Raw genomic sequence first — 24575 nt, forward strand, 5'->3', positions numbered from 1 at the left:
AACATCTTATGTTCTCTCACTGCACGAGCGCTGGACGAAAGTATTGAATGCGTATCCTCTGAGATATCTCAACTTTTGCGTGACCGACGTGTCCGGTTCGTATTCGGGGGTAGCGCAGGGCCCAGTATTATTTGAGCTTCGATTAAACAACATGCTGAACCATGATTTTGAAGTCAAAGTAGAGAAATAACATGGGATGTCAAAAGGTTAAAAAAAATACATATGTAAAAAAAAATTATGCATGCTACTTAATTAGTTCACACTTAATTAATATATTTATCTTTTCAAAACATAATTTTTTTCAACACTATTAATTATATCATATTACAATTCTTTTACATTATTTTATAATTTTTCAATAGACTAACTTAAATTACTTAATAATAGTTAAATGTGACTAGTAACGTCACTTCTACTAATAATATGATTGATTACGGTGGAAATAACATACTATTATTGTTTATGTACCGTGATCATTTCTCGTGATTTTGATTGCCATATGAGTATGACACATTATGTGAAATTTTATTTGGTCACAACATGTCATCTGAATCATAGCGTGATAAATTGTAAAAATTACGAGAACATTTTGAATAAATTTTATAAATATTAAATTGAACGATGAATATTGTTTGGTCTAGGTGCGGTGCACATACATCGACTCGTATCGGGGGCGTGTCCAGACACCTAGAGCCATATCGGTGCGTTTCAATGCGTATTAGCGATCGTATCAGTTAGTTAAGGATACGCCACGTCGTACAATACGCCAGCTGGCGTATTCGATATATTTCGGTACAGTATCGAACACGTATCCGTATCGGATATGCACCCGACACGGATACAGAGTTCAATATGGTGTTAAGGCGTAATTGTTTGACCTTTATGATTCCGGCCAATACTTAAAACATTAAATAATTAACATTTTTGGTCCCTTAATTTGTGTATGGTTGCCACATGTCGAAGTAGAATTAAACTAGAATAAATGTGGATAGGTGATATACTGTGTCCTAATAAGAGAATATAGAAAGCCATGAACTCAAAACAAAGCAAGTTATGTTGTTGTTACTAGAGTCGGGTAACTAGACTTCACAAAAAGCTATAACACTACTAAATACACTGTGACTTCTCATTCTTGGAACACCATTAAATACACTGTGACTTCTCATTCTTGGGTAGCATTTCTGTCCCTTCAGAACCTCCTCTTCTTCCTACTTGAATTTGACGTGCTTCCTGATAAAAAAGTATAATACCCCGTCAGCACTTAAAGAAACAAGAACATATATATATATATGATAGTGCAAAAGAATACATGAAAACATTTATACAATTTCATACTGAATCAGGTTTAGATTCTTGATTAAGCTAGTTTTATTCTCTATATAAAGCAATGTAAGATGTAATCACAAATATACAGAAATACAATGAAATAGTTTCAAATCTTTCTTTCACTAACTTTTGACAATCTAAAAAATATATTTTTTTAAATTCGATTACAATTAAAAATTTAAAAGAAAATTTAAAAATATATTGAACATATATGTACACCAAAAATTGAAAAATATTGTTAGTAAATTATACAACTGCGTAAATTAATGATAAGGCCGCAGAACTATTTTGCGAACTATTTTGAGAACTATTTCTCGAATTCCTCCACAATCAAAGTAATTTGGTTTATTTTTTTTTATGCTAGAAATAAAAATTTCGGATGTTTTGTTCATCATCATGTCGTTTGTTCAGATCTCGACAGATAAATGTACAAAGTATGTCAAATAGCAGCAAGTTTAGAGATATATACATGCACCTATTGAAAATATGTGATTACTAAAACAATGCAAGGAGCGAATGAAATTTTGAGTTGAGATTCTTATTTTGATTATTTGCATTTGATGAGTACTATTCTAAGGTCTTCACCAATATAGTAAAAAAAAGAAAACATAATGCTAACATCTAGATGGTAACTTTTTATCACTCAAGGTGTCATCTTTCTGTGGGGTTGAAATTGGCCCATGTTCATGTTGCTACATCATTAGAAGAGAAATATTAGTAATGAACAGTTAATACATACAATAATAGCTTCAAGGACTTGATGTACAAAAACCCAACATTCAGTAACCAATAACTACCAAAACACGACCTTAGTATAAATGAAAACCAAGGTTCTAAATAGCGATTATAGCGGCATAGCGGGGAGACAAAAAAAAAAAGCTATTGCGAATAGCGTAAGCTATCACACATAGCGATTTTCTCTTTTCAAACTTTATATTCTATATTTCTACTAATTATCAACATAATCAATATTAGAGAATTAATGTAACAACTAAATTACAACTAATCTAAGTCTATACTTTTTATCAATTACGCAAATAAGAATGAAAAAAATCTAAAAAGTAACATTATTTAATAGTTTATACTTCATGGTATTACATATTATAATATACAAAGAGCAATTAATTTTATAGGGAAAATTTCCTCCATGCCACTCCAAAACTTGGAAAATACCAAATTGTCACCTCAAAACTCAAAATTTCTTATTTGCCACCCTAAAATCATTTTGATAACCAAATTGCCACAATATACATCTACTATACATATTTAATTAAAATTATTCTGAAAAATATTGTATAATAAAACATATTTTCGTATTTCCCAAAATTACCCTTCAAGAACAGATCAAATTCCTTCTCCAGTAACTCTTCGCCTCTTTCACCTCTGTTTCACCCTTCTCTTCGCACACCCTTCCCTTCCCTTCGCACACCCTTCCTTTCGCCGCCACCTCTGAAGAGTCCCTGCCTTCGCCTCCCTTTCACCCTTCCTCCGCCAAAACCTTTCCTCCGCTAATCCTAAACCCGATTCCGCCCCCCTCCTCCGCCAGGCCGACGTCACCTCTCCTCCGCCGAACCTCCTGCCTCTCCGCCACCAGTTTTTGCTCCACCAGCACTCGACAATTCCCTTCCCTTCCGTCGACAGAGACTGAATAACGCCATCAGGTGCTATTAGAATTAAGCAATCATTGTATGTTATTTACGTTTTGATGTTTTCTTTCTTTCTTCCTTCCTATATTTATATGGTTTGGTTCTATATTTTCTCAATTTCATAACAATAATGAAAAATATAGTACTGGTATCTGCTGAGTGTTAAAATTATATGTTTGATGGTCAATACCAGAATTTTTTTTTTTTTTATGCTAACTACAAAAATCAAAATTATACGGTATATGGGTTTTGATTCTGGACCAATTATTTTTGGAGTGTTAAAATTATAGTGTTAGTTGGGTTTTGATTCTGGACCAAGTACATTTGTTTATGTCTAAATAATTCATAGTGCTTATAGATTGATTTATTAGTATATTTGAGGGTTGATGTCAGACCTCCAAGGAGCTGATTTAGATACCAAGGAGCTTTTTTTAAAGAAATCTTGATAGGTATTTTAGTCCCTTATTTTCTATATAATATTTCAGGTTTTGAAAAGCTCTCGGCTCGACATCCCTTATTTTCCTAAATGGTACCTAAGCCACAGTGCAGTACCAGTACAGCTTATATGTTGTTACTTATTACCAAATAGCCCTTCTAAACATCCAAAAACTAAAGTCTAAACCTGCAGCTACACATGCTCAAAATATAGCTAATGTAATAACAGATGCAAATTCACCAAAACATAGGCAACATGTAAAACTAGAAATCTAAGCTCCAATTTTTTTATTCTTCTTCACTTGAGCACTTTGCAATTAAGTTTTGATTAGACTTGTCTTTCTGTACATCTGATCTGATTCAATGTACAATATTTTCAGTTAATATCTGATTTGCATAAGCATTACTGTGCACCAAATTCGGAGTGAGGCTATGGTAGTTTTCAAAGCGTGAACAATCAAGGAGATAGCTTCAACACATCTCACTATCATTTGGCGGACCCTGTTACTTTCTGATATTTCATTGTAGGAAGAACCAAGGAGATAGCTTCAACACATCTACTTTGGGTTTATTTTGGTTTGTAGGATGTTGTCAATTGCAAGGATGTAATAATTTTTAGCATTTTGGTTTTGTGCCGTGGCAATATGGTTAGTTGCCTTTCTTTTTTTATCTTACACAAAGGATGTAATAATTGAAAAATATGAGCTATACAAGGTTTTGATGTAAAAACATTCTTATGTTGGAAGTAATCAACTTATTCATATGACATGTCAATCGGTTTTCTTTTTTTTATTGTACAAGTATATATCTACATTTGTAACAAGATATTTATTTTTTTCACTTGTATAAATATCACTTTATATAAATGTGTTTCATTGTTTGCACACACTAAAGGTTGTATAAATATCCCATAATTATTGAACTGAGGAAAGCTAAGCACTAAAGGAATGTCAGAACAAAATGCACAAAAACTGCAGTTAAGACCCTATACTTTTATTATTAACTATATACTGTTATTAAAGTGGCTTTTGCTCCAACCTAGTATTTTTCAAGTCACGGTAACTTCAAATAAGCAGCACACGCAGAAAATTCCTAATATACTCATGACAGGTACTTCAAAATTTAAACATTACAGCACTTTTCATCTTATTCACTGTCTGGAAATTCCTAATATACTCATGACAGTCTCACCCTTGTATAGAAAATTAATTATGTTTAATTGTTAATTCACAACTCTCAAGCATCCATTGCACAATCATACCATATTTAAAGCACATACAAAATAGACTAAACAAAACCAATTCTAGACAGAAGGAAGAGAAATTAGATACAAAAAGAAACCACTTCTGGAGTGACATAAATCCACTAGATTCATTAATGACAAAATAATTTACATTCTAATTATGTATAAACTAATCAAACCTTTTGCTACTTACAATTACACACGCATCAATCATTCTTATCACATTCCATAAACGATACCCCAATTACACAATTTATAACCTACATAGCCACTGATACATATTATCAAAGGTTACATAAAGAAAGAAAAAAAAAGTAATGTCGTACGATTCTGCCAGCTGCTTTTCATACATAATCTATGTGATGAAATGGGAAAAAATAACATAGTTAGGATATACAGTTTGTTAAGCAAAGCATCAGCTCAAGAATATTTGGGATCAATGAACCTGCTGTCATACGATTCTGCCAGTTGCTTACCAAACAATAGCATGATCCAATTATTGAACCCTCTATAGTGAAAACAGGTTTTCTGGCTTGAATTAGAACATATATTTTAATTAAACCATAAGTTATGGTTTAATTAGCTTTCAGATGGTGTTGCACTTCCAGTTCCAAAACCTTTGTAGATCGATCAGATGATGACCAATTTTAGGGACTAGGGATTCATGAAATAGTCTAAGCTTTTCAACCAACCAAACGGAGAAAGGAGACAGACATGATTGAAAGAGGTATTTACCTTAAGAGATGAGACAGTGGAGAGCGACGGAGAGAAAGAGAGGCGGATCGGTGGTCTGGGTCCGGGGCGTGCGTCAGTGGAGAGCGACGGAGGTGGATCGGCGACAGGGAGCGACGGAGGTGTGTCAGTGGAGAGCGACGAGAGAAATAAAGAGAGGCGAAGGGAAGAAGGGAAGGGGACTGTAGGCCTCCATTTCTAATTTTATCTGTTCTTGAAGGATAATTTTGAGAAATACGAAAATACGTTTTATTATACAATACTTTTCAGAAAAATTTTAATTAAAGATGTATATTAGATGTATATTGTGGCAAATTGATAATTTTGATGATTTTAGGATGGCAAATACGAAATTTTGAGTTTTGAGGTGGCAATTTGGTATTTTTCAAGTTTTGGAGTGGCATGGAGGAAATTTTCCCAATTTTATAAGGTAAATGAAGCCAATATACATATTTAAACATTTTATAATTATAATAATAATAATCAAAATCAGCTTTCAATTGAAACGAACGATAATAATTTTACAAACGAATACTATAAAAAAAGTAATCAAAATGAATAATTAGTATTTGAATATTTCTCGATATAGAATGATAGAATAAATCACAAATAAAAATAGAAGTATATAGTTTGGTTTAGTATACTTATCGTAGAAGACTATGTAGCATTAGAAATAAGAATAGAAGTACAAAAGTACATATAAATTGCAAAAAAAAACCATGTAGCATAGCGGTAGCTATAGCGGGTCTCATATAGCGGTAATAGTGGTAATAGCGGTAATAGCGGTAATAGCGGTAATAGCGGTCAGCTATTATAGCTATAGCGGTCGTAGCTGAGTTAGCGCAATTTTATCTCATAGCTTAGCGTTTATGGTCCGGAAAAGCTATAGCGTAGCTATAGCTAGCTATTTAGAAGCTTGATGAAAACTGATAGTATAAACAAATTAAATAATAAGGACTTCATCTAGTATCAAAAAACAAAAGAAGTTAACTGCCACCTTAATTCTACCACTCTTTCGGGGTGCATCTGATCCTTTGTTACCGGTGATCTGCACTTCAAATGTGGATCCGCTCATCTATTTGAAAAGCAAAATATCATTCTGTAATATATTATTAGAACTAGAAAAGTACTCCAACCGGGCTGAAGAACAAGTTTGTCGCCAGACTTGATCATTAGCCCAACGGGCCATACATCACCACTTGGACATTTGAACTCGAGATTTTCATCAACTAAATCATTGAAGCGCTTCGTGACTTTCTCTGGCAGACACTGTACAGTATGTAAAGAAGAAATGAGAATAAAACTTGAGGAAGCAATGAAAGACTCACAAAAGTGCGGTACAGATAGAGTAACAAGAATTTCATGAGAGACCCTAGAAATTTGTAAAAAAAAAAAAAAAAAAAATTTGTCGGTCCTATTCTTATAATGTCAAAGTAATTAATTAAAACGTTGTTTTATAAGTTGCAAGACAAAGAAGCTTTTGGCAAGAAAAGTATGAGTCAGGGAACAAAAAGAAGTACGTAAATTTTCAGATGAAAAAGGAGAAAACAGATATATAAGAAGCAATGAGATGAAAAGAATTGACATGACGGAGCAAGTTTAGTCAAATTTGACATTAATCGATGAAGATGAAGAAATTAAGAACATACGACGCTGTGCATGTAAAAACCCGTCATCTCTTTCTGGAAATCCATTTTTGAGAAGAATGTATGTCTACAGGTGAAGATGAAAAAATGATATCGAACAGTATAGTCAGTGACAAAACATCGAAATAAAAATGATATCCCAAATACTATATGGTGCTCATTCCTCAGTTTCAAAATATGTTAAAATAATAGAGACTTTACATTTTAGTGTGGTGACTTCTCTTTTTCAAAGTGACTTTTTTTTTTTTTTTTGTATAAATATGCTTAGACACTGTAAAGAAATGTACAAAATCAATGTTTTTGGATAGTCCAAAATCTTTTGAATATTAATTTTTCCAATATTTTTAAATTTATTTCATTTTAATATTAACTTGTATTGTGTTAAGTCTTTAAGTTTTTTTTAATTATAATAGACTCTATGGGAGAGGAAACATGCATGCAAGCATGATTATTTGTCGATGTTTTTTTGTTAACTAAATGTCGCGGGAACATGAAAAATTATTTATTTTTGACAGATTGTTGCACCCTCTATAAATATGGATGCGACACTCTATCATTGTACTGTCAACTTAAATATATGTAAAGAATTATCTAGTCGGATTAAGTTCTCTTATTGGACCTCTTCACACTTGCACAACTCTTCACACCATATATTTGGATAAGTTAAATGTATAAGTAATCTAAAGAAACTATTTGTTAATCGAACTATCCTATATGCCCATCTCAACAAGATTGTGAAACTAATTTGTACGCCCTTTTTTCATCGAGTTTCGACATCCCAATCCAATAATCTGCAATAATAATAGAAATTTTTTTTTTTTTTTTTTTTTGCGATAGTTTTATTGTTTGACCAAACGATTTCAAATTTATAATTGTTCAAATAATCAGTTTTCAGTTGAATATTAAATGAGATTTACAGCATTTTGTATCTCGAATTTATGTCAGTTTTTTTTCAACTTTCAGAATAACTAAATCTGGATGAGAGATTATATAGAAGAATATTTAGAATTTTCAGTTCAATGCATTAACATATTGATGAAATTTCAACACGAAATGGAGAGCACGCTTGATGCCAAATGGAGTTCTTTTTTATAATGACAGTTATTGCTGATATTTTGCTGACACTCGTTGCAAATGGAGGGCAAAAGTTCGATTGTGTCCAAATTCCAGTAGAAGCAAAGAATGATCTATGATTGATTTACTTATTTTATTTGTGTTGCTGCTTGGTACAATTTTAACTACGTACTCTTCGATTTATTTCTCACTGGTACCAGTTGGTATCATGGCTTAATGCATTAATTGTTGAATTACAAGTGAATTTAAGTGCAGTTGTGAATTCAAATTCCAAAACGACTTGTATGTATAAATAAAAGAAAAAGAAGTATAAATTAGTAAGTATTATGTCTCTGACATAGTTATCTTTGGTCATTTTGTCATCCATGCACACCCAACCTCAGATGGCTGAGTATCACAGGGGGTTTTGTTGATCTTTGTTTGGAAACCCACAAGTTACTTTTTGCATAGATTTATTACAATGGTGACTATCTTGAACTATGGAAATCTGTCGAGCAAGGATTTTATTGTGATATTTTGCAAGTACTTGATAATCTTTCTGCGATTGAAGAACTTCAACTATGCTCTAATTTTTTAAGGGTAAGAGATCCATACTTGAAAAAATTTACCATCAATTACCTTTAAAGGTGATTAAGTTCTCTATAGCTTTTATTATCTATTATGCCTACATGTTAATGATAATCTATTATTTGACTTGTTTTAGTATTCCTCCAAGAGGCTTAAACCAGAAGTGCTCCTGACACCTTTCTACCAATTGACAGAGCTTCATATCAACTTCTATTATATATACACGAGAGAGGTCGCAACTGCTTTTTGTTTGTTCAAAAGTGCACCCAACTTACAGGTGCTATCTTTGAAGGTGCGTCCTAGAAACTGGATATTAATTTGATCGACTCACTTCAATTATGTTAACACTATCTTGTTTTGTACAATTAGTTTTATCTTATTTGATCACATTTTCCCATTGTATTTATCTTATTTCCAGCTTCCAGAGGAGTTGGAGGATTAGGCTTACCCTTCGGTACGTACTTGCTCAATCTTTTTGGGAGGTGGAAGGAATAGATTCTAACTTGTTCAACTGCCTTCAAATTGTGATGATAACTTATTCTGTTGAATATCCTGACTCAATTCTAAAGTTTGCAAAAAAAATTCTGCGCACTGCACCTGTATATATATCATTCCATTATGCATAGTAACTTGTTACTTTACAAACTTTAGTTAATTCATTGAATGAAGGATACAAACTTAATTCCTCTATTGGGGTTTACTCGGTAACGTCTGCTTAACACTAAATGCGAATTAGATGATTACATTGAAAACAATTTGTGTGTTAATTTGATTTTTATTGTCGCGCGCTTCCACAGTCGATTGGAGCGGACTTGAACAAAATAGCTCAGATTGAGACGGGCTGATCGGGCTTGAACACGGCAAAATCTTGCAGTGAAGACAGGTTAAGCACTGGCCCCATATGATGGATGTAATAAATCCGGAATCCTTACACTGCGCTGCCTTATATATATATATCCCTTGGGTGGGACCAGAATTAATTTGTTGAACTTTATAGTAAAAGTCAAAGGACATAATCATACTTTTCTAATGATTTGTCAAGGAATTCCAACTGCGATGTCCATCTTTGATAAAAGTTTGAAAAACATGCAAAATATATTTTAATATGAGTAGGGTTAAAATGCACCGTTGGTTATTTACCTGCGATGAAAGACATGTAAATACTTTTATATAAATAATCAACTTTTCTAATGATTTGTCAAGGAATACATAAGACATGAAAAGACAAAGTATTTACCTGGACTGAATTTGAAAATCCGGTTAAATGTGGCAAAGTTAATTCATTTTGGATCAGATGTTGCAAGTTCAGTACGAGAACAAAGACGCATGGGATAGGGCTCTCTTCTTGTCCAATGCTTTGACCGATTCTTTTTAAATATTGGAGCTTTTTTTTAAGCTTCCCTTTGAAAAGAAAATATATGCGGAAAGTAACATTAGTTTTGAAATACAAATATTTATTTAAAAAAAAATCATTTGACGTAAAAGAATTTAGACATAGATAAATATTTTTAAACATTGAAAATATTTGTATAACTAAAAGTTATATTGCATCTTAGGTACAACAAATACATTTTTTTTATATGAGAGAAGAGAAATATGATACATGAGCAATTTGTTTACAAAAAAATAATGAGAGAAAAATTTAATCAGATGGATAAAAATATATATATCTATATATGATTTGACATAACTAAAAAAATTGGAGGCTTAACATTTTTTAAGAAGTAAATTTTGTTATTTTTTTAATTTCTATATATTATTCAAACTATTTTTCCAAAGGCTCTAAATTTATTCACGGTCATATAATTTACTACTACGATAAAAATCTCTAATAATAACAATTATCAAATATGGCACTGAAATTTCCAAGTAATGGAATTGGCGTCTAGATTTGAGCAAGTGTAATTAGATCGGACGTCCGGGTCAAAAATATTTGTAATTATTTTCTGCATAGCAATATTTGTTCTGTTAGTGTAACGGGTTCTTTTCATCAGAAACCGGGTCAAAAAATAAGAAAATACAGCAGGCTTGCTCTCGCTCTTTCGTGTTAGATCGAGGAAAAGATTATGCCAATTGCCAAGCTAGTGGTTTGCTAATATCGGGCGGACAAACCCGGTTCGGTCCGTCCGTCACCCGACCAGACCGTATCCGTGTCCGAGTTTGCACGGGTACATGGATGCGGGTTTGAAAAGAGCCGGACCCGGTTTTTTGCCATTAAACCCGTGATAACCCGGTCCGTTTCAAATCCGGACCGGTCCGTTCTACCCGTGTACCCGCCGAACCCGCCCGGGTTTTACCCATGACCCGTACCCGTGCCCGCTGAATCCGTGTACCCTTACCAGTGAACTGTGCCTGTGTACCCGTATACCCTTACCCGTGTAGCCGTGCCCGGGTACCCATACCCGCCCCCAATTGGATTCATTATTTTTTTAGCTTGTTTTTCATAAGATAAAGATGTCAAAAAAAAAAACTGAAAATCAAAAATTGAGAAAAATAAAAGTTTTCCTCGAGATGAGATTAAATAGGCATAATTCTTCTGTTTTTTCTTAAATGCAGATTTAATTTATGATATTATCTTAAATAGGCAGATTTGACACATAATAACCAGACTATCATACTTCAAATTTGGAAGATTCCTATGAAATATCTCAGTGCATTTATAGTAAAAAAAATGAGCCATATGAAAAGGAATATTGTACATTTACGGGTTGGTTTAATTTTTAATATTACCTTTTCTTATGGCTTATCTGTTGTATTGGTATAAATGCATCATGACAGTCTGGTTATTCTAAATAGGCTTATTTTGATACTGCATTTTAAGAAAGAACAGAGAGATATATGCATATTTAATCTCATTAATTGATGTGACATATGTAAAAGATAAATTGAAATGATTTTAGAAATCATTTAATGTGACAAATGAAAACTCACATCTTTATAAATTTGACAAGAGAAGAATTTTTAATTTTCCATTTTCGTTTTGCATAAGATTTAAAATTAAAAAAAAAGTAAAAAAAATGCAACAAAAAATATTCAATTTAAGCTTATACAAATTGGATTTATTATTCGGATGATTTATAAATTAAACTCAAAAACATGTAAACATACATGCATTCTAACTTTTGTATGATTTATAGATGTGTGTGTATATATAATATAATATATGTATATATATGTATAATATATGTGTAGGTGGCTAAGAGCTGCACTGAAATAAGAGGGGGAAATCAGTCTGGATATGTGGACTGATCCCTTCAGTGCAATGGGGACAGGTGTCTCGAGATATCTCTCGGTTTTCCTTCTGGTTCACCCTTATGACAGACCTACGATTCATAATCAGCCTATCGAGGTTTTATTGATTGTGGGGACGTTTAACTTCCGGCGGGCGCAAGCCCCCGCCGTTAATTATATCAAACGACCTTTTGGGTCAGTACTGAATACCTCGTTCATTATGGGATTTACGTCTATTTTGGTGTAAACTGGGTAATTGGGGCTGACATAGGCTCATGTAGTGGTTTGCTAACGGGTTACCCGTGACCCGTTAGGGGTAACGGGTAGGGCGGGTAGACGGGTAGGACGGGTACGGGTACAACCCGCAACGGGTAGACGGGTAGTTTTCCCAAAACCTCTACCCTACCCGTTTATTACCCGTACCCGTTGCGGGTTGACGGGTACGGGCGGGTTTTTTTTTTTTTTTTTTTTCTTTTCTGTTTTTTTCTGAATTTTTATGCTTTGAGATTCGTGCCAAGTTAAAGGACATGGATGGATGGAGTTTAGATATAGGGGTCCGTTTTGAGATTCATGCCAAATTAAAATTGATGCCTCAGATCTCATTCTACTAAGTCAGGTATTGCACTGGATCTGAATTCTATAGGGGTGCCGCCAAAAAAATTTTGAAATTCAAATTTTGTAACGGGTACGGGTAGACGGGTACGGGTAGGCGGGTATAGGGGTACGGGTAGGCGGGTACGGGTTGGCGGGTAGACGGGTACGGGTACAATGGGTTTTTTTCAAAATAGGGGTGTCCGGTCCGTTTATTACCCGTCTACCCGTCTGTACCCGGGCAACGGGTACGGGTACCACGGGTAACGGGTACGGGTCGGGCAAAACGGGCTCAACCCGTTAGGGGTTTAGCAAACCTCTAGGCTCATGTAAGGTTTATTTGGTCATTTGGTAGGTTTTCGGTTATTTTAGACATGATTCGGACATTTATTCTGGTCCTATGTGCATATCCATATGCATTTAATATTTTTAAGACATGTGAATATGCATAAAAATATCATTTATATGATTTATATTGAAGAAGATACGCCTGACATCATTTCTATATTTTTAATTATAAAAATATGTCAGGAGAGAGGCATTTTGGTCATTTCAGATTACAGCAGAAGCTTGGACATATTCAATTACTACTTAGAATTGTAGAGAATTAAATTTGGGTTCATTTGGAACTGGTTTGAGTCGATTTGGACTTGAAACAAAGAAGTTATGACCAAAAAAGACTGAAAAGGACATTTCTGTGAAGTTTTTTGTACTTTCAGGGACCTATTTGTAAATTTCCAGTAACCTGAGGCTGTAATTTGAGCTTTTGACAGGGTCTGGAATGAAAATTAGATTTCCAAGGACCTATTTGAAGGGGCTTTATGTTTCCAGGGACCTTTTTATAAAATGTTAAGGGTTGGATACCAATTTTAAATAGTTGAGGGGTTTATATGCAAAAAGGTTTTATTTAACAGTTTCTGGACTTTAAGATTTGTACTGAGGCATCAAGATTTGAGTTTCAGGCCTTTGCGATGTGCAGTGGGTCTCTGGATTTAAGTCATTGGGCTTTGAGATTAGTGGTAAATAAGATTGGATCAAATGGGTTTTAAGGTTTGGGCTTTGTCTTATATAAGTGCACTGGGCCTTTGATCAATGTGCAGAATCTCAGATTTCAGCTTATGGGCTTTAAGAATCGCACTGGATATTTAATCGAATTAAACAGATTGAGAAGTGGTCCCTATATGTCAGTAGGCGATAGATTGAATGAGTTTGAATTCAGGCCATTTGATCAAACGGGTACATCAAGTTTGTGCAGACCCGATAGGCCTAGGGTTCTTCCTGACAAGGCGAGGGTCTGAACGTCCGACCGGCTCCGTCCACGGCAACGCCGGAAAAGAGCATAGTCATCATCGCCTCGGTTCCAATTGGAATCGTATGAGGGTATGGGAACAAGCAGGGGCATCAATTTTGAGTCTGAAAGAGTTTTGAACATGAATTGAGTTGTCTTCCCTCGATTCCAGCACTATCCTGGTACCAATGGCTGGTACAAAGGTTCTGAGGTTGAGTTAAGCTTTGAGAGAAGTCAATGGAGTCATCTTGAATATGTCTGAGCATGGCAGAGGGTTCAATTTGGATTGAATTGAACTTCGATAGAGATATAACATGGAAGCTTGTATAATATTTCTGAATTTTAACCATTTCTCATGACTTCCATGAAACAAATGTATGTTTTTTATTTCACAGAATCAAAGAAATATATGTCAAGAGTTCATGTATCAAATTTCATGATTTTCAGAATTGTATATCTCTGTTTAAAGGGCTATGTAATATGAGTGGCATGTCTGCTAATTTTACCATTATAATTCAGCAATTTACACTTTAAAATCTGAACTTCAGAGATCAATATCTCCCTGTAGGAAAGTCCAAATGACATGAAATTTGTGTCTAAATTATGTGTTTTTGAATTCTCTATCTGACTGTGAAGTCCATTTTACCATTTGGTCCCTGTACTAATCTGTATTGATCAGTTCATCACAGCAGTTCATTTAAGGCCTTTTTGTACATTTCCTTGTACCAGCAGCTATTATATCATGCATAACTACCGAGTCCAGACTTGGTACCATAACTACCGAGTCCAGACTTTCAGTGTTATACATGACATTGCTCCTTTAGGTACTAGGTACTTGAGTAGATAAACGGATCTTCTATGAACTAATGAGTGTAGCTTCGTGTGTTTCAGGTTTTGTATCTGAGAGGTTCCTCGGGTTATTGTCGCTCAACTCTTTCTTTTTGAGAGGTGAGTGCTGATTTCTCTTGATATTGTACTCGATTTGTGCAATTTTTTTGGTCCTGTATATATTGAGCCTCCTTTTTGCCTTTCTTTGGCTCCAATTGCATGTTCTGGTGTTGATGAGTGTATGATTGAATGATTGGATTATGCTGTTGGTTAATTGAAGTCCTAACTTAGTTGTACAATTGACATCAAAATGTGTGTGGGTTAATTCAAGTGCCTAAATAGTGGCTTAATTTACAGTAAATTGAGCCGGCACAATGCCACTATTTTCATGTCAATTGAGACAAAAATTGGTCACTATTATTATAAGTGAGGGTTAAAACCAGGCCTTGTAGTAGTATATAGTAGTTAATATCTGCCAGTGAAAATTGCAATCTTTGGTGTAATATAGTTCAGTAGCACTGGTCTTTGTTACCATTGGTAGAGGAATAGAGTTGAAGGATAAAACAGAACTCTTTTCCCACGTGAAAGCGGTGATAAGAGTCATTCGTTTGTTATCAGACATGGCCCAAAGCCCACAAATATTCAATAAAATCTAGATGTTTATTCTCTATAGTTTAACTTTGTTATTTTCTTTTGTTCTTTCTAAATTGTAGAAGATGGATCTGAGTCATGTTCTATGCTCACAACCACCACTACCACAGCAACACATGAGCAGTTCCAATTTGAAAGTGACGATACAGACCAAGACCTTCTCTCTCAATCCTCTGCTGCTGAGGTTACCCTCGTGAAAGAAAGTCACAGGTGAAATCAGTAATTAGTTTTATTGGTATGTATATTTTAATTTCTGTACCAAACCAGGTTTTTTCTTTTCTAGTTTATTAATATTCCTTTGTGCTAGTAATTGCAGTATTTGTACTGTTTTTAGTACCATCAAAGACACTGATTCTTTGTCAAAATTGAGAAATTTAAATCAGTTGTGCATGTTATCTTCTTTAAATTTCAATGAGATGTCTCAAATTGGGTGTGAAAGGAGAAACAAAAGAAAAAGAAGAAAAAGAAATAGAGAAGACTGATGAATTTGCATATGCTCGATATACAATATATGAATTTGCAAGGCTGATGAATTTGCATATGGTCGATCTCTATTCAGCAAGAAGAAACAGAAGAAAAAAAAATAGAGAGGAGGATGTTTTATGATTTTGAATGGTTCTCTTTGTTTGAGTGGGTTTAAGTGAGATGTTAGTGTAGTTTTAGAAAGAGTTTTGTAACTAGTTATTAAGATAATTTCAATTTTTATATGAGGCGTCATGAATGTTTAAAGGTCTTACATGTAGTGTTTGTGTATGTTACTTTGTCTATTTGCAATAATATTTTTCCATTGCTTTTAGTTGATATTGTGTTTTGGAATGCTATTAAAGGTTGCATTCAATTTAGTATTTTAGTGGCAGAGATAGATGATACTTTAAAGTTTTATTTTAGTTCAAAAAGAGTGAGAATGAATATTTGTATTTTTTCTCTAGCCGTAAAATGTTTTGCCTCTTCATCTCAACGATCTCCTTTCCTTGAAAAAAGAAATGCCTTGTCAGTTTTAATCTCTAATGTGTTATTCAGGTATCATATAAAGTAAGTTTATTTTTTGTTACAAATTAATTAATAAGGGTGAAAAATTATTAGAAATGGTTTAGTTAACAATGAAGAATTTCATTTACTTCTCTTCGAACAGGTATTATGGATAACATGAAAATTGCACTCTTTAGTTTAGCAGTAACGTGATATGTATAAAATTATTGTTGTCATATAAGTTATCTCAATCATTATTACTGTAAATAATAGTATGTAAATCTTCAATTACAATGATTAATAATCCGTAATTTCTTTAACTTCAAAAACAGCAATTAAAAAAAAATACACTGAGGGAGGAAGGATTTCACCTGAGAAGGACGGTTCTATCTATGTAACTCTTGTTAGTAATATTCCTTGTTTTGGAATTAATCTATATTAGTTATGAGCATGAAATGTCTGTTTTGGAATTAATCTTCCTTGAACCAAGGTCTAGTTTTTCATTTATTAACAGTATCATTTAATTTGTCAATTAAAAATAGAAGCTGGATTTAGTAAACAATTGCGAAATTTTACAATCGATTGAGACTTGAGCAAACCGTAATTTTACATTAAGGAGTAAACTCACAAACAATTTCAGATTCATTATGAATTGAGAAGACCTGTACCGTAGCATACAAGTAAGATCCAATACTCCAACCTTGTACCAGCAAAATTTACAGCTTCATCTTGGCTAGTTACAGGTTTTGAGTACCTCAAAAAAATGCTCCCTTGGGTTGATATCTGGGCTACTAGGTCAAATCCCATTTTACCAAATAGATGATGGAATTGAAGTTTAAGCCCACCCTCTTCCAGGCCAATCATGTGTTTGTTTCTCGACTCGAGAAATGCTAGGGTGAAATACAATCATCTCATAGGTGTAAAATGTAATACCTGCTTAGTGTCTAGGCCTCATTAAAAAAAGCTGACTATAGTTTTCTCTTACCAGTACATCTAAATCATACAATGTACCAGTAGCATCATTTGTGATTTCAGGAATTACAAACATAATTTCAGGATGATGCAGGGAACAATATTATTTGTGCTTTGAGATTCGTGCCAAGTTAAAAGAACAAATTTTTGACCGTCTGATTCAATTGTACTCAGTCCAGTAACCTGAGGGGATGTGAATTCAGAGGGGGGGCGTCCATATCCTCTGAAGTAACATGATATTTATGTTTAGATCTGGACCGTCCGATCAGAATCCGCACAAATATTAAATGGACAAATCAATCTTAAGCGACTAATTTGTGACAAAGGACAAAGTTTAGTGACCTTCGGCGAAATTTACCCTAACATCATATGTACCATATCAAAAACTCACAAATTTACCCGTTTTACCGTTATTTGAAAATTTGTTGTCAACATTGTCAAAATAACAATTGTCAAGTGATCCCTCCTGTAATGTAATTGGTACATATAGCAATTACAAATATCTCTTTCTCCTCTCCTAAATAGAATCCATATCAAGTGCAAAACCTGACCATGTAGAATTAGATCTAAGTCATCCATTTTAATATGGTACGAATCTCAAAGCAGAACCCCTACATTCAAAATAGGCTCCGAACCACAGGGGACACTCACTCTTGAGTCCATCCCATCCATCAACATTATATATTGGGCTACAACAGTAACATGGAATTTGAGATATTCTTTTACCATATCTTTTCATCATCAGGCCAGTAATTTAGAGTGAAAAAATAACAAACATTCAGTAAAGGTAACAGTTGTAATGCAGCATCAAGCGATCAACCCAACAAGGCAACAAAAATACAAAAGTTTCTTGTAGACATAAGAAGTCAAGCAATAACAACAATTGAATATCAAAGAAGAACTATTATTGTGCCTTGGTAGCAGCAATGATATAAAAACATCATCAAAGTACAATCTGATAATTCATGCATTTTTGCATCCTAAGGGTCAAATTTAGCAAACAGGGAAATGAAACCTAGTCAAGTAAAAGATAAAGAAATCAAGGGAAAATTTGCAGCTACAAAAATCAGAAATTGAAGTATAATATGCATTGTGAAAGACCCTCAGTAAGTATCAGTCCTTATTTTTCAACACACTGTTCTCTGGGGCCCATATAAAAAAATGTATATGTCTCACAAGTTCACATCAAAGGGTTTTGGCATGTTAATTCCTCTTCCTCAACCAAACAAGAATTAGTCATGATATTTTCTTTCCCTCCTTCCTCTACTCTCCATCCAAACAAGGTGTAAACTCAAACATTGAGTTTGGATCCAGATTGTCCGGACTGCACATGCAACATGCAGCAAGAAATATTCTGTTACCTCAGATAATATGGACTCAGCTTCTACAGCCTTTTATGGTAGCAGATGTGTGCTCTGACTTGTGTTGTTTCTCTCTCTCCACACACAAGGGGTGGTGGAGGATGAGAGGAGAGGAAGAGGAATTAACATGCCATAAAACCTAAAGCTAAAATTCATGTACATTCTTATAGGACTTCAACATAGAACATCATTCATTTTCAGATCTCCATTCTTTTACTTATAAAACATCATTAGGTCTTCATCACAATAAATACAATGCATTTTTTAACCCAAAAACAAACACCAAAAAGTGCATGCAATAAACAACAGATTATATGCTTCACTACATAATAGTTGATGTATCAACAAAAAAAAAAAATTATCATGGGAATATCAAATAGAAAAAGTCAAAAGCGGCTTGCTGAAATTGATTGAAAAAAACAGATAAAGCATCAGAGAGACTCCCAATTAGAGGAAGTCTTCATCCCTTTTTTTTGGAAATTCAAAAAGGAGTACAGAATCCCTGTCTACATTCTCTTCATCACTTGCATAACCTCGTCAAACAATGTCCCTCGACATTTATGAATATTAATTAATAACTTCACAAGATCACAAAGAAAAGCTTCAGTTTTTACTGAAATTTTGTTTATCAAAAGCTTGTTAAAGAAAAGAAGTAACATAATATATACAAGAGATCAAACAATGCACTGTTAGGCGATGGTGCAACAACAAATTCAAACACAAGATGGGGATTTCATGTTCATCATGGAAAGAAAGAGAAATTTAGTAAAGAAGAGATCTAATACCTGAGACAGCGGCGGGGAGAGCACCTTTGTTTAGGCCCTCCTTTTGTAATTGTGCCTTAATTTAGTCCCAATTTACCTTATGTATAAATAAAATAAAAATGAGCTGATGGAAAAAAAAATTAAGTAAAAAAAAAAAAAAAGGGATCAGTGCATTGTCTATTATCACAAGATGACAATTAATAAAGTTTATTTTTAAATATGCACTTAAAAGTATCTGAAATGTTTACCGGCTTGATTGAAACATTCATGGTAAATTGAATTTAACTTGGCAATAGGTTTATTTAAAGTGACAACTGATGGTAGCAAATTGAGGCTTTATTTTGATTAAACAAAGGCAATGCAGCAAACTTGATTTAATTCAACCTAATAACCGGATTGCAATTGATGGGTTAAAATCAGGCTTTAGTTGGGACTTGGGACATAGTACCATTCATTTTCAGTACAGTAAATTAACCTTGAGTTTTACCTTTGTGGATACTACATAATTAATTAACAAGCATTGGTCTGTGAACCATCACATTTGCTGGATGCTTGGTCGTCTCCTATAGAATGAAGACAAAAGGCCCAAAAACTAGAGAAATTAAATTGACACTGAAATCAAATTGAGAGTGTTGTAGTTGCACAAAACCGCAAAGCTAAGTTGTATGAGTAAACTAAAGCGACTAAGTGTAGCAAGTAAATATCAATCACAAATGGAGATCACCAAGAGAGAGAGAGAGAGAGAGAGAACGCACCGCCACGAGAGCCGGAGAAGCTCGTTTTAATTTCTTGTGAGAGGGAAAACGAAAGAGGAGAACAAAATTAGCAATATTCTCCGGTGGGCCCTCTTTTCCTTCGGCTAGACCCCACCCCCGATTTCGATTTTGGAGTTTGAAGGGGACGATTTTCGTAGCTGAGACAGCGGCGGAAGGAGAGCTGATAGTACCTTTGTTTAGTAAGGAGAGCTGATAACACTGGCCCCCTACATCACTCCCGAATAGGCACCGGATACGTCGGTCACGCACGAGCTGAGAGTACCTTTGTTTAGTAGACCTCAAATCCTCTGCAAGATCAAAAGGATATGTAATAAATCTCAACTGTTTGATCTGTTTTATGATTCGTGCAGACTAGATCCGCACTAATATTATAAGATCCTATGTTATAGACAGGAGTCGGATTGACTCTGTTTAAAATCAGACGGTTGAGAATCTGAGATTCATTAACACAAAAGATTCCTTTTGAGTTAATGCAGAGGATACGCATTCTGTTTAGTAAGGTTTTCTCTGCGCCAGGCGCAAGGACATGAGTCGAAACATCTGCATTATGTCACCGTTTAGGTTTGAATCCGTTCCGTCCGATCAGAATCAGGACCAATCCGGTCCTAACGGATAATTTACAAGCTCCTCTAAGATGCGTGTCAATACATAACGATCGGATCGGATTCAAAATCAACTGGTGTGGTACCTTAGGTGATATGAATTCCCAGCGCATGGGGTCTGCGGGCTCCCAATCAAAGAAATGGAGAGATACTCAAGTGATTTTGGGCCTTATGGCATATTTGTTTTGGACCAACACGGCCTCATAAATAAGTAAGAGCATTTAGGCCGTGCATTATGCATTACCAACCACCAGAGTCAATTCTTTCGCTGCCTTTTTTTTTTTTTTTTTTGTTGCTACTTAAAATGAAGGATTGACGGTTCAAGTTATTCTTATTTGATACAATCTCATTACCTCAGTGATAGCTTAAATTATTCATATTTGGTTGAATCTTGTTACTTTAATCATGGCTTAAATTAATAAAAAAAAAAAGTTGTTATTAATATAGAGTTTGGCTAATGTCATAATGTTATAATTTTAGTCTAAGTTAGAACGAGTTAATTTTCGCAATTTTAGTCTAATTTTTGACGATCTGAACCACTCAACATAATCTTCATGTTAAAATGTGTTTGGAGACCAAATTTTTTATTTTTATTTTTTAGATAAGTTCAAAATTATCCGAAAACAATGATTTTGTACCTATCTACAAAAATAGTAAAAAAAAATTCAAAAAAAATATAAATTTGGTCTCTAAGCACATTTTAATATGAAGATCATGTTGAGCGGTTTAGACTGAAATTATAACATTATGACATTAGCCGTAATCAATTAATATGTTGATAATTTGTTAGTTTTAATAATCAGTAAAATTAAATATTACCAGTATTGCATCCATAGCTGGTATGGATCCGGTGGTAACAGTTCTCAACAACATACCCAAAATCAAATTTTATATCTATTCACAACTAATTTATCAAATGTAAATCTATTGCTTTGTCTACGTCCATACAAAGGAGATATGAGAGGGGTATTGCAACAAGCTCTCAAAACATGAATGATGTCTGTTTACAAAATTGAAAGAACCATATATCATCATGTATTTATCTGTGCAGCTTAAGCGAATATACAACTTTTTTTTGCCTAAACCAACCCTCAAAAGTATTGCCTCACTCAGTGCAATTAAACTTCAAACTATACATGAAACAGAATAACAACAAAAATATTATCAAAAGGTTTTCAAAAAATATGTAGAATTTTGAAAATTTATAAAATCAAAATATATACTAGTAAGTAGTAACTTAATAATATCTAACAATAAAAACAAAGATTAGTTAAATTTGTGCGATTTTGCTGTGTTTTAGCTTTGGTAAAGAGACTATAAAAATATACCACTATACGCGAAGGTAAAAAGTGACTATTCCGACAATAGATAAAAAAAATATCTATTGAGAGCAAAAAGAATAATATGTAAATAATTCAGAATTATACATTGTGAACAAAAAAAAATTGTGAAATTTGGTTAAAAATTCAATAATAATTCGTAAAATTATAAAAAAAAGTTTGTAAAATTCACGAATATATGTGAATTGATTGCCAATAGCTATAATCCAAATTATTGGAGAATCTTGTTATTACTATAGTACCAACCAATTTACCGATCAAAGTACTCAATTTACCCATCTTATTTATTTAAAATTTTTCAAATTCGTTTAAAATTCATGTTCTAAGAAATTATGTCACTATATAGCGCAACAAGCGTGCCAGTTATGTATCATGATTCGTGCGTCATATACTCATATTATGTAGCTACTTTTCAATAGAAATGACGGAGCACGATACAATATGCAAATTATCAAGTTAGCACGGCACAACACGAAACATGATCACAATCATGTAAATCACACTTAATCTAGAATTTATTCGGCCGGTTATTAAACAAATTAAAAAAAAAATTATTAAGTGGTGTGAAGTGACCACCTTAACTGTAGTCAAGTTGGCTGGCCGCACCAAGTGCAATGTGACGATGCTCATAGATAAGCCTACTGTAGTACCATAGGAAAATGATAGTTGATCGTTTGTGGCACATTGAAAAGCAAGAAAAAATATATCAGTTGATCTCTGTGTACAATTAATATTTTCCGATGATAACAGCAGAGTTTCAAATCCAGATCGTATAGTAAAAATTTTACACAAATGAAGAAAACAAACTATTCTCTATGTTATTCGGTTCTCTTCTATATTTTCAATTTTTTCACTAAATTAACTTAAATTACTAAAAAAAAAAAACTAATAATGTCACATGTTGTTACGACGTAACAAACATATATATAGTGCAACTATTTGTGTCGGTACATCATGTGAAAACTTGAATTGATTATGATAAGTCACAAAATGTAATCTAATTAAATCACAGCATGACTAATCACATAACCATGAGTTCTATGATTAACTATCTTCTCAATTTCGTGTAACGAACTGTACTATTTTTACTCCGTCCAATAATACAAATGGCACAATTTTATGCAATTAATTAATTTATTTTCTTTCTAAATAGTAAAAAATCTACCCTTCTACCTGTTTATTACTCAACCATATTATTAAATTAATGCAGATATAAAAAATAAATAAACAATAATTCCGCCATGATTTTTATTCGAACTCAACAACCGAATATAACTGGACCAATTAATTTTGAAAAAAAAATTACATTGACATAAATACAATTCAAATTAACTACAGACAACTCAAATTATCTATTCAACTAAAATATCGATAGATGGTTATGGCATGCACATAGCTAGTCACGTCGTATTAAAACGTGACTGGTTACGTTTGGTCATCTTTAACTATTTTTTTATAATTTAGATTAGTTTATTCAAGATTTACCATTTGATCAAAATCTAACGGTCCTAAATATATACAACTCATGTAGTATGCTGTGTCAAATTTTCAAAAAATAATTAAGTTACGAAACACTCGAATCATATCACATAATTGACACATGAACCATGTAGTTCCTTACTATAATTTTGCTGTGACGGAGCTGGCTTCGCCGTGCTATTTTCCCCACAGTAGGCTGGAATCGCATCATTTGTTTATTTTTTTTGTGATTAATTGTAATCGGATGCATTTTCATATTTTGATGTAGCTTACTATACCGATGGCCGGATATGTAGGGTTTTATTAATTGTGTTCCATAGCTTTAATTTGTTGATGTGTGTACTGTGTACCAGTGTATGAAATGTATTTTTGCATGTGTTAATATGATATGTAAAATAGGTACAACAAACAACACAAAATTTGCATGCATGTGTGTTATGATATGGTGAGCCGTAATTGGCGAATTCTCATTTCTTAGAGAAGGGATGTGAACAAAGTAGGCAGCATTTCTCTACGAAGTAATGATGAACCTATATGCAGGAATATGGCTCTATGTCTTATCAAGCTGTCAATTCATCTTTATTTTTATTTTTATCTTCAAAAATAGTAGATTGTCATCCTGCCCATGTACATGCACTGTTTTGTCCACCAAAATATAATAATATAATAGAGATATACAATTCTTATTTTATAGCAAGAGTTGGACTATGGTGCTATATATGTATATATAGTGTCATACTGTGCTATGTATTTTTTGGTCATTGGATGAACTTTAAGATTGGTGCATAGAAAATTCTCTGGATGGAGCTAACAGAGTGGAAATAAAGATAAAATAATTCTTCGTGAAAGTAGGCGATATAACAAATTGTTTCTCTATTTTGAAGTTGGCAGAAAATTCTCTCGATCTTTTTTCTCTCCACTCTCTTAATGGTTCAATTTTTTTTTAACTATTTATTGAAATCAGTGAATTTCAAGCCATCTTAATAAATAGCAGTGTTCTAAATAACGCGCTATAGCGTTTTTGGACCCTAAACGCTAAGCTATGCATAATAAC

General features: G+C 33.6%; 3 long non-coding RNA genes and 1 pseudogene across 4 annotated transcripts; 2 read left to right on the top strand and 2 right to left on the bottom strand.

The window, feature by feature from the left end:
• Positions 1 to 2706: 2706 nt before the first annotated feature.
• Positions 2707 to 4173, top strand: LOC144564697 (uncharacterized). Its single transcript, XR_013514709.1, has 2 exons — positions 2707 to 2987; positions 3788 to 4173. It is a non-coding gene; the product is annotated as an uncharacterized LOC144564697 (long non-coding RNA).
• Positions 4174 to 13754: 9581 nt separating this feature from the next.
• On the top strand, positions 13755 to 15640 carry LOC144564336 (uncharacterized). The gene is made up of 3 exons (XR_013514598.1): positions 13755 to 14154; positions 14671 to 14727; positions 15321 to 15640. It is a non-coding gene; the product is annotated as an uncharacterized LOC144564336 (long non-coding RNA).
• A 2002-nt stretch (positions 15641 to 17642) lies between these two features.
• LOC144563949 (uncharacterized) lies at positions 17643 to 20315 on the bottom strand. 2 transcript variants are annotated; one of them, XR_013514504.1, is made up of 3 exons: positions 20080 to 20315; positions 19812 to 19887; positions 17643 to 19421 (listed from the first exon to the last, which is right to left on the bottom strand). It is a non-coding gene; the product is annotated as an uncharacterized LOC144563949 (long non-coding RNA). The 2 variants fall into 2 exon arrangements; XR_013514505.1 differs by having other exon boundaries at positions 19812 to 19916.
• LOC144564883 (small nucleolar RNA R44/J54/Z268 family) lies at positions 18986 to 19091 on the bottom strand (annotated as a pseudogene).
• Positions 20316 to 24575: the final 4260 nt, after the last annotated feature.

This window comes from Carex rostrata, chromosome 13 (assembly GCF_964058835.1).
Source record: "Carex rostrata chromosome 13, lpCarRost1.2, whole genome shotgun sequence".
Taxonomy (NCBI): domain Eukaryota; kingdom Viridiplantae; phylum Streptophyta; class Magnoliopsida; order Poales; family Cyperaceae; genus Carex; species Carex rostrata.